The sequence below is a fragment of the Triturus cristatus genome, chromosome 5_2 (assembly GCF_964204655.1).
Source record: "Triturus cristatus chromosome 5_2, aTriCri1.1, whole genome shotgun sequence".
In the NCBI taxonomy this organism is placed as follows: domain Eukaryota; kingdom Metazoa; phylum Chordata; class Amphibia; order Caudata; family Salamandridae; genus Triturus; species Triturus cristatus.
Window position 1 is genome coordinate 198,650,012 of NC_140588.1, and position 17,360 is coordinate 198,667,371.

The 17,360-nt window shown below is 47.3% G+C and overlaps 1 long non-coding RNA gene across 1 annotated transcript in view; it reads right to left on the reverse strand.

Moving 5' to 3' along the window:
• Window positions 1-16,771, reverse strand: part of LOC146822791 (uncharacterized) — a 30,110-nt gene extending 13,339 nt beyond the window's left edge. Inside the window, exons 1-2 of the long non-coding RNA XR_014962077.1 lie at window positions 16,659-16,771; window positions 4,182-4,250 (exon numbers count right to left, since the gene is read on the reverse strand). This is a non-coding gene — a long non-coding RNA (uncharacterized LOC146822791). The remainder of the gene's footprint in view (window positions 1-4,181; window positions 4,251-16,658) is intronic.
• Between the last annotated feature and the right edge of the window lie 589 nt (window positions 16,772-17,360).

Here is a 17,360-nt window from a genome sequence, read left to right on the forward strand (position 1 = left end):
TAACTTTCCCACCTATCAAATTGGCATCTCCACGTATGCAGACGACACGCTGCTTTACGTCCGGGACCCGGAGACGAACCTCTCGTCCATACTGCGGGAAGTGGTCAGGTTTGGGGCGCTGTCTGGCCTCAAGGTGAACTGGAGCAAGTCACTGGCATTCCCGTTGACGCCGGTTACGGTGCCTTTTCCAATGGACTACCCACTGCAATGGACTACGGACTCGGTTAGGTATCTGGGGATCCGGCTACATAAGGACCCCGAGGTGCTTCTTAGAGAAAATTACGGAGTAGCATACGCTAAGCTGGTTGAGGACGTGGAGAGGTGGAATCGACTGCCCCTAGCTCTGCTGGGCAGAATAGCCATTATGAAAATGGTCATCTTACCGAGATTCCTGTTCCTCTTCACCAACATCCCCATTGTGTTGTCCAGGGCCTTCTTTAAGCAGTTGACCCAAACCCTAATACGGTTGGCCTGGGGTGGCAAACAGCCTAGAGTACAATGGAAGGTGTTAACTCTTCCGTACGAACTGGGAGTCCTGGGGGCTCCGGACATGGAGAAATACTACAGGGTTGCGCAGGCGGCGCACCTGCACGCGTGGATACATGCCAGCGCTGATGTCCCACATGTTATTTTGGAGCGTCTGTTCGCGGACCCGCTCCCATTGCTCGCGGTTGTCTTTCAACCGATGAGCCGCTCGGTGGGGCGACTGGACTCCCTCCAGGCTACGACTCATGCGTGGCAGGCGTTAATGAGGGCACACGATTGCGCTCTTCTGTATTCCCCTTTGCTGCCGGTGGAATGGGTGCTTTGGCTCCCCCCGCTGCGGGAGAGAGGAGTGGTTCAGGCATTGGGCTCCTTGGGCATTACGCGGATGGACGACTTATTCGCGGATGGTGTGGCCAAGACATGGGACCAGCTTGGGCTGGCGCAGACTCCCCACACGCTTCTGCAGCGTTTCCAGTTCCACAGGGTTCGCAGGGCTTTGTCGGTCGCGCTGGGCCCGGGCATTGCAGAGCCTCCGGAGGTTCCGGAACTCACCTACATTATCAAAACGGTAGCGCCACCTAGATTGCTCTCGAATCTTAAAAGAATGGGGGACCGGCAGACGGCGCGTACACACGCCACGGCGCGGCTTGCCTGGCAGGGTGACCTGCACTTAGAGTTCACAGACGAGATGTGGAGGTACTGCTGCGTCAGCACCAAGGCGATATCACTTAACGGCCGGCACAGATTGGTGCATTTCAAGTACCTACAGAGGGTGTATTATACCCCGGAGCGATTACATCGGTACGGGCTCAGGGCGTCTGCAGAGTGCGAACGTTGCCATGTCCCGGTGGCGGACTTTATGCATATGTCTTGGCGTTGTCCTGGTATCGCTAAGTTTTGGGCCGAGGTGTTCATTGAGTTGAGCCGGATCCTGGGCACGGAGATTGCCCCAGACCCAGCCCTGGCGCTGTTAGGGTACTCCCGGCCTCTCCCGGTGGTGTTGCGCCGGTTAGTGGACATGGCGTTGCTCATTGCTAGAAGGGTCGTTGCAGCCTGCTGGATGAGGGGGCCCCTTCCCACCAAGAAACGGTGGGCCAGGGATATGCTGTATTGCAGTACACAGGCGGAGACCTATAGTGAACTTCTGCCGCCGAAAAGTCGTCCCAAGAATTTCTGGGGGTTATACAGAACGTACCTGTCGACCGCGGCCCCAGAGCCGGCGGGAGGAGCTCGACGGAAGTGAGAGTGCTGAGTGTGCCCCGACCCCTGATCCAAACTAGGGATGACTGTGGGGGAGAGTGGCAATGGCTTGCAATATGGCGAGGACGATAGTCGGGGGGTCCGGCGTGAAGGACTGTAGCAGGAACCGCAGGGTAGTTGGTGCGGGGGCAACATGAAGAGTGACAGTGCGGTATGGATTGGGAAACGGTATGATAGGGGCGGAGTGTGGTGACTGGCAGGGGTGGGCTGACGTGACGACGGAAACACACAGATGGGGAAGGATGACCGGACGGGACAGTGCGCGTGCGGAGGGAGGGTGGGGGGGTGGGGGGAGGGGATGTGAGTGGAGTGCATGGGAGTGTGGCTGGGTTCGCCAGTTCGGGCTGACAGTCCCTGATTCCCTGAGATATCTACAGGCTTTTACATAGGCTGGTGGCGACGGGGCTGCACACAGCAGCCAGTCACTGAAGGATGTATTGCTCCCACGTCGGGCAACCGAGACGCCGCCGGTCCTCCGGGATGTCGGCTGAATGGCTGTGTTAAGTATCGGTGGGGTGACTCACCCGTATGGGCGGAGCCCAGTTATTGTCATGTGAACTGTGGGCAGCTGGCCCTGTGCATCTCCTACCTGCAAATAAAGGTTTTGAAAACTTTAAAAAACAAAAATAAAAAAAACAAGAGAATCACCTTCAAGCTCCTCACCCACGCCCACAAAGCACTCCACAATGCCGGACCAGCAAACCTCAACGAACAACTCACCTTTAGAACCCGAACCGCCAGCTTCGCTCTGCTGACTTCACCCTCGCCACCATCCCACGCATCCGACGAACAACCACCGGCAGCAGATCATTCTCCCACCTCACCGCCAAGACATGGAACACCCTTCCCATCCACCTGCGACAGACTCAGGACCTGCTGACCTTAAGGAGACTTCTCAAGACCTGGCTGTTCGATCAGGAGCTGCTTCACCCCTCCCCCCCCCCCTAGCGCTTTGTGACCCTCACGGGTGAGTAGCGCGATCTATAAATGACCTGATTGATTGATTGATTCCCACAATAAGGTAGAAGTTAAATAACAACTGGGTATCAAGCCACTTGATAGGAAGCATAGAACCAACAGGGTCCAATGATGTCAAGTCTTTAGCTCAAAGGGGTTTGATGGCACCAAAGTGTAGGTGATATGATTTTGAACTGTGTGTCAAGCTATAAGGGACTGCTGGTCCAGTTGGGGGTCAAACCAGATGTAGTCAGGCGATGCTGTGTGGTGGTCTTGGGCTTGATCATTGTGTAGTGGTGATCCACTGCTAATTTGACTGGTATACCTTCACTAAATACCAGTTTGATGCAGAGGGGCTCAGTGGTTCCAAGTTTCAAATTCAGAAAATGTTCACAAATTACCCAGTCCATGCTATGGGTTACCTCGGAGATGGTTTCACTGAACCCCTATGATAGTCACACAAAGCAGCAGCTCCCTTTGGCCTCCGTCTCATCTTAGTCCCTCGATATTCAGAGATCTCATGGCAAACTCCTTTAGCAGACTAGCTATTCTCATGGGAGGGGGTTTTAAATATGTCTATGGACCCGAAGGAAAGTGCTGAAGACAGACAATCAAATCACCCCTTCAGAGGACAATTCTCACCACAGGTCTCTGACAGGCGGATAGGATGTATTATTCCTCTTTAGGAGAGTAGTGATGTCTAAGCATATATTCTCCAGACAGGGGCTCACACATTGATTTTAAAGGCTTGATATTGTTTACCTTTGGTGTTCTCTATCCTATCCAATCCTATTAACACACTCAGGCATCTCAATCCTGGCTTGGTGACCGCATGGTGTATTTCTGCCCTTGAAAGATGCCTTCTCGCGCACAATATTTCTTAGAGACCCTTGCATTAATGATTCCAGATGGCAGGCCACGGTCTCAGCCAAATGGAAGACTGTCCTGTACAACAACTCCACCCAGATCCAGCCCAATTCAAACCCTTGTTAGCAAAAGGTGTCTGCTTTAATGCACCATGGCTAAATTCAGGCATATATTAGTTCTAGCCCCATAATGGCTTGAAGAAAACATAGTACCTAGAACCTAGCATGGATGATCTTTTCTGACTGGGTTACTTGTGGGGTGCTAATTGGGTTAGGATTATTTTTACTATTCAAAGGTTACTGATTAATTATAATATTACATTCTCCTAAGGGATGATATTTTCTGCAGCATGGTTGACAGAAACACATGCAATTTAAAAAAGGTTTATAGTTTTAAAATAGGCCAAGAAAGGTTTTTCCATTGCTACCGCTTCCCATATTTGTACTCTTGAGACTTGGGGGAAGGACTGGCATACATACTTCTGTCTTACTAGAATGACACTTGTGGTAATTTGTCAAATAAAAAGCAAATACTTTATTAGTGCTAAAGAGGCAGAGTATAGTAGGCTCGAGCCAAAGTGTTAATGGTAGGCCACATCTTTCTTACCTTACCTTAGACTCTGGAGCAAGGATGATATGGGTGACCTTCATCAGCAACCTCAGCACTGTCCTCCAGAGTAACTAGAAGAGAGAAAGTAAATGCTTGGTAATGGTATCCAAAAGAAGCTCGGAAGAAAGGGGGCCAAGAGAGGAAAAAGCACAAGGCATGAAAAACCTCTCAACAAAGCAAACAAAACAAGAGAAAAAACAAGCAATTCAAGACAAGATCAAATTAACACTAGAGCAAACCAATGTATCCAGGACAAGAGTTTAAGGGGCATCGGACATGATGAAGATGGAATCCTCAAAGAATATAAAATATCCCATTATATAGTAACTAGTGCTGGCCAACCCAGGTAGGACCTGAAACATTTTACAGCCATCTTGAATTAGCATGTCCCATAGCGTTCTGTAACAAGGAAGTCTTTGTCATACAGACCTCTACCCATTAGTTGTCCTCATAACCAAGCAACGGACTTAAATCCCCTTCTGTTCCACCATTTATTGTGCCACAAATCAAAGCGTGAAGCATGTGGGTCTTCTCTTACCAAATGGCCCAGAGTTATGTACAACACGGCTTGCCCTGCTGCCAATGCAGTGCTTACAACCTTTTGGGTGAGCGCAGTCCATCGCTTGTTGCCTGCAGATCCCAATCATGGTAGAATACGCAGCACTCCGACCTCCACGGTGGCCACAGAGTGTAACGCAAAGATGAAGGCAAAAACAAAAGGTTGAAGAAAATCTGAAAATCCTCACAATGCCCTTCTGCATTTCCTCAGGTAGTACTGTAAACATTATAACAAAGGCAACCTTGTCAGGTCCTTAGGAATCTGAGTGAGGCCATTTGCCCCATATGTTCAGGTCTCTTTCCCCTTGTCCATTTCTCCCTACTCCTATGCTAGTGTCTTCCTGTCCCGTTCCTCTGACTACCTGCAGCCATGTCTGTGTCTCAAAGTCATGTGCCTCTTGTGCATGAGCCACTCTGTGCAATGCTTCTAAGCATTCCAATATCCTCATCTCTCCCAATGAGATTTTAAGTGATCTATGCCAACAATCCTTCCTAATCTAAACATAACCCTAATTTAAGTATTCTTTGCACATCAACTTTAAGAACTTGAAATCAACTATTTGTATATTTTTTCTAAACTAATACCCATTTTAGGTTTCTGTCTGTGGGACTGGAAACACTTAGCCAAGGAGAGTCAGACGTATTCTTTAAAAGGTGACAGAAGCCCTCTGTGTCAAATGTTCCTTGCCCTCATATCAGTGTCCAAAACTTCTTATGCCTATTTAGGTGTGAGCACAGTTAAAGAACTTTCTTTCTGAAAATTTCATGAGTTATAGGAATGTCAGACTTAGCAAACTTTATGAAGCTGTACAGTGTTTAGCTCTGGGAATTTAATCCACAAAATGTGTTTGATTATTTGTGATCCCATGCCTGCATCCTCCTAGTTAGAAGTGCAATGAAATTCACAGTCCTTGTTTTTCCTTGCCTCACTAAATTTGACATTTTTGACTTTTCATATTCCTCAACTCTTTCGAAAATAACATGTATTAAACTTTATAATGCAACTAGGATAATGTGAAGCTTGTATAATTTGCTTTTGCATATTTCTGTAAAACTTTCAGAAGAATTATATGAACTGCTAAGCTGCCATTCAATGCTATATTTTAGCATGAAATGAGTCCTTGCATCTATTTTTGATGATGATGCACTTCACTCTAAATAATAGTGCAAAAAACACAATTGGCGCAAATAACGCAGGTCGCATTCTTGTTGTTTGCATTGTTCCGACACTAAAATTTTGCCTCAAGCTGTAGCGTAGTTACATGACATGGTGTAATAATGTAATTTTGGGATGTTTGCATACCAAGCATAATGGCAGATTCCGTAAATGATGTGAATTACGCTGACATAATTCTAAATTTGCTCAGACCTAAATGTAACCCTTCTAAACTCTGTCAACATCAAACTCTAACAACTATACAATCTTGCTCATTCATATAAACTTTCACCCATAAGCTTTCACTGCTATACAAGTATCCAGTTACAAATGTTTCTAACGATAAACTTTATAATTTTATAATTTTCACTTCACACATTCTCAACTTTAAACTTTCTTCAATGTAAAGTTTACTAACTATAAATGTTCACCACCCTAAATATTCATAAATTTAAACTTTCCTTACGATAGGCTTTCTCAACTTTAAACTTTCTTTAATATAATCTTCCGTTGCTGTAATCACTGCAAAGGTTCACAACTTTCACATCTCCTGAATCTAAACTGTTATAACTCTATATTTGTATAGATTAAACATTCATAAAGTTATATGTTATTTTAATTTTTTTCAACTTCAAATTACTTACATTGAACCTTCCCTATGCAGAAATGTTCTCATCTTTAAAATGTCTTAAATGTAAGTGTCTGTTCTTAATTTCTCCTAACTATAAATCTTCTCACTTTAAACTTTGTCAAACTTATAGTTTTCAAATTGTGAGCATTCCTTACTTTAACCCCTTCGCTGCCAGGCCTTTTCCCCTCCTGTGCCACGCCCTTTTTTGGCTATTTGGGGTAGTGCGCGCTTAGACCCCTGTAACTTTTTGACCACATAAGGTATCCACGCCAAATTTGCGTCCTTTTCTTCCAACATCATGGGTATTCTAAAGGTACTCAGGGTTTGTGGATTCTCCCAGAGGGGTCACAGAAATTAGCCAAAATACAGCAAACTTTTGGTTTTTTTCAGAAGAATTGGAAAAACGGGCTGCAAATGAAAGCATCTGGGTTTTTCCCTGCAAATGTTATCAAAAAAGGGTTTGTGGGGTTGGAATCACCATTTTCCCAGCTTTACGGGGATACCAGACTTTTGTCAGAAACCCAACATTTTTTACACAGTTTTGGCATTTTTCTGGGACATAGCCTAATTTTGCTATTTTTTGTGCTTTTGACCTCCTTCCAGTTAATGGCAGAAATGGGTACAAAAGCAATAATGGATCCTGGAAAGCTATACATTTTCGAGAAGAAGACAAAATTCTGAATTCAGCAAGGGGTCATTTGTGTAGATCCATCAAGGTTTTTTTATAGAAACTAACAGTTAAATATAGGATAAATTAAAAATTAGTTGAAAAAAAAAGCCTTTTGTGTCAACGTTTTCACCTGTAACTTCTTCTAATTATGACAGTTCTTTGAAAGCAATATACCATTACATCCGCTGGACATTACTGGTTGTGGGGATATATAGGACTTGTAGGTTCACCTAGAACCCGACGAACCCAGAGCCAAAAACTGAGCAGCAACTTGCAATGGTTTTTTATTATGTACCGGGTATATAGTAATTATTCTGTAAAAATGTGTACATGGAAAAATCGGTATGAAAGACACCTATGTATTTCTGAAATGGGAACAAAATATAGAGTTTAGAAACAGTAGATATTTGCACATTTCTGAAATTGGGGATACTCATACTAGCATGAGAATTATCAGTCATTTTTTAGAATGACTTCTTTTTTACACAATATTTTTCATTTGGAAGGCAGAAATGCATCGAAAGTCAATAGATAATAACAGTTCCTTTACAAAACTGAATTACCCTAAGTCTCCCGATAAAAATGGTACCTCACTTGTGTGGGTAGGCATAGTGCCCGCGACAGGAAACGGCGCAAAACGCAACGTGGTCACAACTCAATATCGCAGTGAAAATTTACCCTTTTTTGGCAAAGCGCCTAGCTCTAGTTTTTGAATCCTAGCTCTGCGGGCATCTTGGGAAACCTAGCAAACCTATACATTTTTGAAAACTAGACACCCAGGGGAATCCAGGATGGGGTGACTTGACTGCCTCCCACCAGGGTCTGTTACCCAGAATCCCTTGCAAACCTAAAAAATTGTCCAAAAAAACACATTTTCCACACATTTCTGTGGTGCAAAGTTTCGGAATCTGCATGGATCCACAAATTTCCACCCACCTTGCGTTCCCCAAAGTCTTACGAGAAAAACGGTACCTCACTTGTGTGGGTCGGCCTAGTGCCCGCGACAGGAAACGGCACAAAACGCAACGTGGTCACAACTCAATATCGCAGTGAAAATGTACCCTTTTTTGGCAAAGTGCCTAGCGCTAGTTTTTGAACCCTAGCTCTACGGGCACCTTGGGAAACCTAGCAAACCTATACATTTTTGAAAACTAGACACCCAGGGGAATCCAGGATGGGGTGACTTGACGGCCTCCCACCAGGGTCTGTTACCCAGAATCCCTTGCAAACCTAAAGAATTGACAGAAAAAACACATTTTCCCCACATTTCTGTGGTGGACAGTTCCGGAATCCGCGTGGATCCACAAATGTCCACCCACCCCGCGTTCCCCAAAGTCGTACAAGAAAAACGGTACCTCACTTGTGTGGGTCGGCCTAGTGCCCGCGACAGGAAACGGCGCAAAACGCAACGTGGGCACACCTCAATTTCGCAGTGAAAAATGACCCTTTTTTGGCAAAATGTCTAGCTGTAGTATTTGAACCCTAGCTCTGCGGGCACCTTGGGAAACCTAGCAAACCTATACATTTTTGAAAACTAGACACCCAGGGGAATCCAGGATGGGGTGACTTGACTGCCTCCCACCAGGGTCTGTTACCCAGAATCCCTTGCAAACCTAAACAATTGACAAAAAAAACACATTTTCCCCACATTTCTGTGGTAGAAAGTTCCGGAATCCGCGTGGATCCACAAATTTCCACCTACCCCGCGTTCCCCAAAGTCGTACAAGAAAAACGGTACCTCACTTGTGTGGGTCGGCCTAGTGCCCGCGACAGGAAACGGCGCAAAACGCAACGTGGGCACACCTCAATTTCGCAGTGAAAAATGACCCTTTTTTGGCAAAATGTCTAGCTGTAGTTTTTGAACCCTAGCTCTGCGGGCACCTTGGGAAACCTAGCAAACCTATACATTTTTGAAAACTAGACACCAAGGGGAATCCAGGATGGGGTGACTTGACTGCCTCCCACCAGGGTCTGTTACCCAGAATCCCTTGCAAACCTAAAAAATTGACAAAAAAAACACATCTTCCACACATTTCTGTGGTGGAAAGTTCCGGAATCTGCGTGGATCCACAAATTTCCACCCACCCCGCGTTCCCCAAAGTCTTACGAGAAAAACGGTACCTCACTTGTGTGGGTTGGCCTAGTGCCCGCGACAGGAAACGGTGCAAAACGCAACGTGGTCACACCTCAATCTCGCAGTGAAAAATGACCCTTTTTTGGCAAAATGTCTAGCTGTAGTTTTTGAACCCTAGCTCTGCGGGCACCTTGGGAACCCTAGCAAACCTATACATTTTTGAAAACTAGACACCCGTGTGCTTCCAGGGAGGCATGGCTTCCGTGGATCCCCCAACGTTTCCTTACCCAGAATCCCCTGCAAACCTCAATTTTAGCTGAAAAAATCACATTTTTCACAAATTTTTGTGTGGGAAAGTTGAGGCATCACCGGGCTGACACAAATTTCCTACCACCCAGCGTTCCCTCGGGACTCCCGATAAAAACGGTGCATCACTCGTGTGGGAGGCCCAAGTACCCGCGACTGGCAAGGCCCCAAAACGTATTGAGGCGACATGAAAATTGCCTACCTCAAAACGACCTGGTTTTGCAAGGGGGGTCACCTGGGTTTTTGGCCCGGTGCTCAGCGGCCACCTATGGGAACCTACCAAACCCACACATTTCTGAAAACTAGACATCCGGGGGATTCCAGGGAAGTATGGTTTGCGTGGATCCCCCAACGTTTCCTTACCCAGAATGCCCTGCAAACCTCAAATTTAGCTGAAAAAATCACCTTTTCACACATTTTTGTGTGGGAAAGTTGTGGCATCACCGGGCTGACACAAATTTCCTACCACCCAGTGTTCCCCCGGGTCTCCCGATAAAAACGGTGCCTCACTCGTGTGGGAGGCCCAAGTACCCGCGACAGGCAAGGCCCCAAAACGTATTGCGGCGACATGAAAATTGCCTACCTCAAAACGACCTGGTTTTGCAAGGGGGGTCACCTGGGTTTTTGGCCCGGTGCTCAGCGGCCACCTAGGGGAACCTACCAAACCCACACATTTCTGAAAACTAGACACCCGGGGGATTCCAGGGAGGTATGGCTTGCGTGGATCCCCCCACGTTTCCTTACCCAGAATGCCCTGCAAACCTCAAATTTAGCTGAAAAAATCACCTTTTTCACACATTTTTGTGTGGGAAAGTTGAGGCATCACCGGGCTGACACAAATTTCCTACCACCCAGCATTCCCCCGGGTCTCCCGATAAAAACAGTGCCTCACTCGTGTGGGAGGCCTAAGTACCCGCGACAGGCAAGGGCCCAAAACGTATTGAGGCGACATGAAAATTGCCTACCTCAAAGCGACCTGGTTTTGCAAGGGGGGTCACCTGGGTTTTTGGCCCGGTGCTCAGCTGCCACCTAGGGGAACCTACCAAACACACACTTTTCTGAAAACTAGACACCCAGGAGATTCCAGGGAGGTATGGCTTGTGTGGATCCCCCCGCGTTTCCTTACCCAGAATGCCCTGCAAACCTCAAATTTATCTGAAAAAATCACCTTTTTCACACATTTTTGTGTGGGAAAGTTGAGGCATCACCGGGCTGACACAAATTTCCTACCACCCAGCGTTCCCCCGGGTCTCCCGATAAAAACGGTGCTTCACTCGTGTGGGAGGCCCAAGTACCCGCCACGGGCAAGGGCCCAAAACATAGTGAGGCGCACTACGTTTAGGACCCTTGCCTGTTGAGGCGCACTACGTTTTGGACCCTTGCCTGTCGCGAGTACTTGCACCTCCCACACGAGTGAGGCACCGTTTTTATTGGGAGACCCGGGGGAACGCTGGGTGGTAGGAAATTTGTGTCAGCCCGGTGATGCCTCAACTTTCCCACACAAAAATGTGTGAAAAAGGTGATTTTTTCAGCTAAATTTGAGGTTTGCAGGGCATTCTGGGTAAGGAAACGTGGGGGGATCCACGCAAGCCATACCTCCCTGGAATCCCCCGGGTGTCTAGTTTTCAGAAATGTGTGGGTTTGGTAGGTTCCCCTAGGTGGCCACTGAGCACCGGGCCAAAAACCCAGGTGACCCCCCTTGCAAAACCAGGTCGTTTTGAGGTAGGCAATTTTCATGTCGCCTCAATACGTTTTGGGCCCTTGCCTGTCGTGGGTACTTGGGCCTCCCACACGAGTGAGGCACCGTTTTTATCGGGAGACCCGGGGGAACGCTGGGTGGTAGGAAATTTGTGTCAGCCCGGTGATGCCTCAACTTTTCCACACAAAAATGTGTGAAAAAGGTGATTTTTTCAGCTAAATTTGAGGTTTGCAGGGCATTCTGGGTAGGGAAACGTGGGGTGATCCACGCAAGCCATACCTCCCTGGAATCCCCCGGGTGTCTACTTTTCAGAAATGTGTGGGTTTGGTAGGTTCCCCTAGGTGGCTGCTGAGCACCGGGCCAAAAACCCAGATGACCCCCCTTGCAAAACCAGGTCGTTTTGAGGTAGGCAATTTTCATGTCGCCTCAATACGTTTTGGGCCCTTGCCTGTCGCGGGTACTTGGGCCTCCCACACGAGTGAGGCACCGTTTTTATCGGGAGACCCGGGGGAACGCTGGGTGGTAGGAAATTTGTGTCAGCCCGGTGATGCCTCAACTTTCCCACACAAAAATGTGTGAAAAAGGTGATTTTTTTCAGCTAAATTTGAGGTTTGCAGGGCATTCTGGGAAAGGAAACTTTGGGGGATCCACGCAAGCCATACCTCCCTGGAATCCCCCGGGTGTCTAGTTTTCAGAAATGTGTGGGTTTGGTAGGTTCCCCTAGGTGGCCGCCGAGCACCGGGCCAAAAACCCAGGTGACCCCCCTTGCAAAACCAGGTTGTTTTGAGGTAGGCAATTTTCATGTCGCCTCAATACGTTTTGGGGCCTTGCCTGTCGCGGGTACTTGGGCCTCCCACACGAGTGAGGCACCGTTTTTATCGGGAGACCCGGGGGAACGCTGGGTGGTAGGAAATTTGTGTCAGCCCGGTGATGCCACAACTTTCCCACACAAAAATGCGTGAAAAAGGTGATTTTTTCAGCTAAATTTGAGGTTTGCAGGGCATTCTGGGTAAGGAAACGTTGGGGGATCCACGCAAGCCATACCTCCCTGGAATCCCCCGGGTGTCTAGTTTTCAGAAATGTGTGGGTTTGGTAGGTTCCCCTAGGTGGCCGCCGAGCACCGGGCCAAAAACCCAGGTGACCCCCCTTGCAAAACCAGGTCGTTTTGAGGCAGGCAATTTTCATGTCGCCTCAATACGTTTTGGGACCTTGCCTGTCGCGGGTAATTGGGCCTCCCACACGAGTGAGGCACTGTTTTTATCGGGAGACCCGGGTGAACGCTGGGTGGTAGGAAATTTGTGTCAGTCCGGTGATGCCACAACTTTCCCACACAAAAATGTGTGAAAAAGGTGATTTTTTTAGCCAAATTTGAGGTTTGCAGGGCATGCTGGGTAAGGAAACGTTGGGGGATCCACGCAAACCATACCTCCCTGGAATCCCCCGGGTGTCTAGTTTTCAGAAATGTGTGGGTTTGGTAGGTTTCCCTAGGTGGCCGCCAAGCCCGGGGCCAAAAACTCATAGGACCCCCTTTGCAAAACCAGGTTGTTTTGTGATAGGTAATTTTGATGTTTCCTCAATAGGTTTTGGGCCCTTGCCTGACGAAGGCACTATGCCTACCCACGCAAGTGAGGTACCATTTTTCTCTGAAGACTTTGGGGAACGCAGGGTGTGTGAAATTTTGTGGACCCACGCAGATTCCAGAACTTTCCTACAAAGAAATGTGAGGAAAAAGTGTTATTTTGAACACATTTTTAGGTTTGCAATGGATTCTGGGTAACAGAACCTGGTGAGAGCCAGTGAAGTCACCCCATCCAGGATTCCCCTCGGTGTCTAGTTTTAAAGAATGTACAGTTTTGCTAGGTTTGCCTACGTGCCAACTGCGCTAGGGCCCAAAATCCACAGGTATGCACATTGCTAAAAAAAAAAATCGGAGCCCAGTGGGCTTTCTGCCGCCCTGGGGGGGAATCGGGGAAGGGGGTTTCATCCTGATATGCCCCTAAAGGGGCAGAAAGACTGTGGCTATTTTTTGTGGGGGTGGGGACATTGGTATGACCATTTTGGGTAGCCCCCACCCCACGTATAAAAAAAGCCTGCATACTCGATGGCGCCTACTGGGCTTTCTGCCCCCTCAGGGGGCAGATCAGGGGCCACTGCCACCATCTGCCCTCCCGGGGGGGCAGAAAGACTGGAATTTCTCTGGGGGTTGGGTGGGGTATTGTCATGCCCATTTTGAGGAGCCCCTACCCCTACACTAATAAAACAAAAAAATCCATGGTTTCTAGTCGTCATTCTGCGACCCCAGGGGGGCCAGATTGGGGGCTACAGCTCCCATCTGCCTCCTGGGGGGCAGAAAGACTGACATTTTTGTGGGGGGGAGAGTGGGGGCATTGGCGTGCCTGTTTCAGGCAGCCCACATCCTAAAAACAGTTGCGCCAAAAAAATCCCTGGTGTTTAGTGGGCTTTCTGCCCCCCCCCGAAGGGGCAGATTAGGGGCCAATGCCCCATCTGCCACCCAGGGGGGGGCAGAAAGACTGTAATAATTGGGGGGGGTGGGGTGGGGGCATGGGCCTGCCCGTTTTGGGCAGCCCCCACCCCTATTTGTTTTTTTTACAATTCCCTGGTGTCTAGTGGGCTTTTTGTCCCCCCGGGGGGCAGATTGGGGGCCGATGCCCCAATCTGCCCCCCCGGGGGGGCAAAAAGCCCACTAGACACCAGGGAATTGTTAAAAAAAAAAATAGGGGTGGGGGCTGCCCAAAACGGGCAGGCCCATACCCCCACCCCACCCCACCCCTATTTTTTTTTTTAACAATTCCCTGGTGTCTAGTGGGCTTTTTGCCCCCCCGGGGGGGCAGATTGGGGGCCGATGCCCCATCTGCCCCCAGGGGGGGCGGAAAGGCTGTAATGGTGGTGGGTGGGTGGGGGCATTGGCGTGCCCGTTGCGGGCAGCCCCCACCCTAAAAATAAAACTAAAAACGAATCCCTGGTGTTTAGTGGGCTTTCTACCCCCCGAAGATGCAGATTAGGGGCCAATGCCCCATCTGCCCCCGGGGGGGGGCAGAAAGACTGTAGTAATTGGGGGGGGTGGGGGCATGGGCCTGCCTGTTTTGGGCAGCCCCCACCCCTATTTTTTTTTTTACAATTCCCTGGTGTCTAGTGGGCTTTTTGTCCCCCCGGGGGGGCAGATTGGGGGCCGATGCCCCATCTGCCCCCCAGGGGGCAGAAAGGCTGTAATGGTGGTGGGTGGGGGCATTGGCTTGCCCGCTGCGGGCAGCCCCCACCCTGAAAATAAAACTACAAACTAATCCCTGGTGTTTAGTGGGCTTTCTGCCCCCCCCGGAGGGGCAGATTAGGGGCCAATGCCCCATCTGCCCCCCGGGGGGGGCAGAAAGACTGTAGTAATTGGGGGGGCATGGGCCTGCCCGTTTTGGGCAGCCCCCACCCCTATTTATTTATTGACGTAACTTCCCTGGTGTCTAGTGGGCTTTTTACCCCCCACGGGGGGGGCAGATTGGGGGCTAATGCCCCCATCTGCCCCCCAGGGGGGGCAAAAAGACTAAACTGGCCAAAATATACAGGGGGGAGCAAAGGCCCTTGCCCAAGGGGCCGCTCCCCCCTCCCTGGTGTCTAGTGGGTGGATCCCTGCTTGGGGATAGCCCCCTGAGCACGTACAAAGTGAAACCTGAAATGAGCCTCTTGGCTCATTTCAGTTTCACTTTCACTGTAATGACGTCGGCGCGACGTGCGCGCCGATCGTCATTGCAGTGAAAGGGGGAGGGGCGTCGGGTGCTGGGGAAGCTCTTCCCCAGCTCCCGAGGCTAATTTGCACGAAAGGGAATCCCTCTGGTGCCCGCACCAGAGGGATTCCCTAGGGTATGCCTCATGACGAGCTGGACTCGTCATGGGCACAGCGCGACTGTGCTCCATGACGAGTCCAGCTCGTCATGGGTATACAAGGGGTTAAACTTTGATAAATGTAAACTTTCCTTACTTTAAACTTTGTCAAATGAAAATTACTCAAATCCAAATATTCACAACAGCAAACATTTTGAAGTATTTATTGTGTTTACAGCTAAACCAGCAATGGGAGGAGCCACAGTGGGAACATAAGCACAATGCTTAAAAAAGAGGACGTTGGTAGATCAATTTCTAAAAACTGTGCTTTCAAGAGGTTTAAAATAAGAGATTAGGCTTACATTATCGTTCAATAACATTTTTAGCAGGTAATGATTTGAAACTACAATCGAAAATGAAAAATGAGATTGGTCAGGAAGGAAAGGGAGTAGAAGATAGAAACAGATAGAAAACAGGTAGAGGCCATGCAGTTAATGATGGGACCATTGGAAATGCACTGAGTAGAAATCAGTGGTGTGAATACCTTTTGAAAGCAGGAACTCACGTTGAGATATTCAAACCTTGGAGTGAAATTCTCAGGTATGCATAGTAAAATGGATAGTAGAAAGGGTTTTATCTGAATAAAGATGTGAGATAGTTTATAAGGCTTTTGTTTCTGTCTTGATAGATTTCACACATAAATATATTCACCAGAAGAAGACTTATTTGTATTTCCCAAATATGAAGGATTTATGGATCATAATTGATAAAGCACGGATTATACAAACAAGTGTCGCAAAGGAACATCATTGGGAAAACTTGAGGAGTTCAATGACACTTTATGGATTTGGTAATGAGGACATTTATAACCATTTTCACCCTTTAACTTACAACAGAGATATCCAACTCCGCACACACTCTGTCTCTCTGTTGTGAGATCTTTGCCACCATTTTAGAATGGGGCACAAATCAAAATTCATCGATTTACTGTATTTTAGAGTTTAGTCAATGATGAAAGGTGTCGTAAGCTTTAAAGGTTGTATTTCTCATTAAGAGATTAGTAAAAATGTTGGTCTTTTATTCACATTAGTCAGATATATCCAGTTACAGAAATATTGAGTAAAATGTAGTTTGTGGCAGCATGAAAAATAACAGTGTGTCGAATATAGGAAATAGTTCCTATCTTAATCTAAAGGACCTAAGCTAGCATGAAACCCATAAAGAGTTCCTTTTGGAAAACAGCAAGGATTTGGAGCATCAAGCAAATAGTTGCAAGAAACAAACTCCTCATTAAGAGCAGTTCTGGAAACTTAGTTGAGATCCCCATCAGTTCCAGAAGCAACCGTCAATCCAAGTTACAGATTTAGCATAAAGAAAGAAAATCTCCTCATGAAGGGAAAGGAAAACAAGAAAATCACGTTAGCAGTAGCTTACAGTAATTAATGCAAGTAAAAGAAGGTGCTAAAGGGAATGACAGGGCAGGTGTGCATGGAATGCATTGGCTGTCTAGCTAGGAATACATACTATAGAAAGCACCAAACATATTGCAAATACCGGTGCTTAAGTCATTTCCAGCCAATGAAGAAAGATCTTCTGATGGTCCGTCGCCCTCTCCTCTCGATTCTCACAGCAAACGTCCGTGTCGACATGATGTTATTTGAATGCAGCTACAGCGTATAACAAAAAGATACTGTTAGGGATGTTCTCATGAGAATCTTTGCAAACCTACTCTGTTAGCTGTTCAGTATCTCTTTGTGTAACAATGGAGTGCTCTTTGAAATGAAACATTAATATCTAGCATGTCCTGGTTAGATCATTAGAAACATTTTCTTCAACCAGCCTTAATTCCAATAAACATTTTATTTATCATAACACAGAGCAGGTGACTTGATCTAATACGATGAAATCATATGGTGTGAGGAAAGAAAGAAATACATTTTCTTGAAACAGCACATTTTTCTAACAATGACACATATTACCGTTAAGTATTGGAATAAATCAGCAGTTTTAAAAGGCCTTATCTTATTAAAGAGAAAGAGAAGGGAAAAAAATATGAGGCCCAGTGATGTAAGCATGATGAAAATGAGAGCTTTCTGCTGACTAATAAGCTGCATGCTTGTTTTTACACATTTAAAGAAATGCACATCTTCCTACGGTTTGTTTTTGCTAAGCAGTTTCTACGTTATTGTCAAGGTACATTTTAGCATATATATAAGGTTAATATTGTCCACAATTTTCAGCTCTATCAAGTGCAAC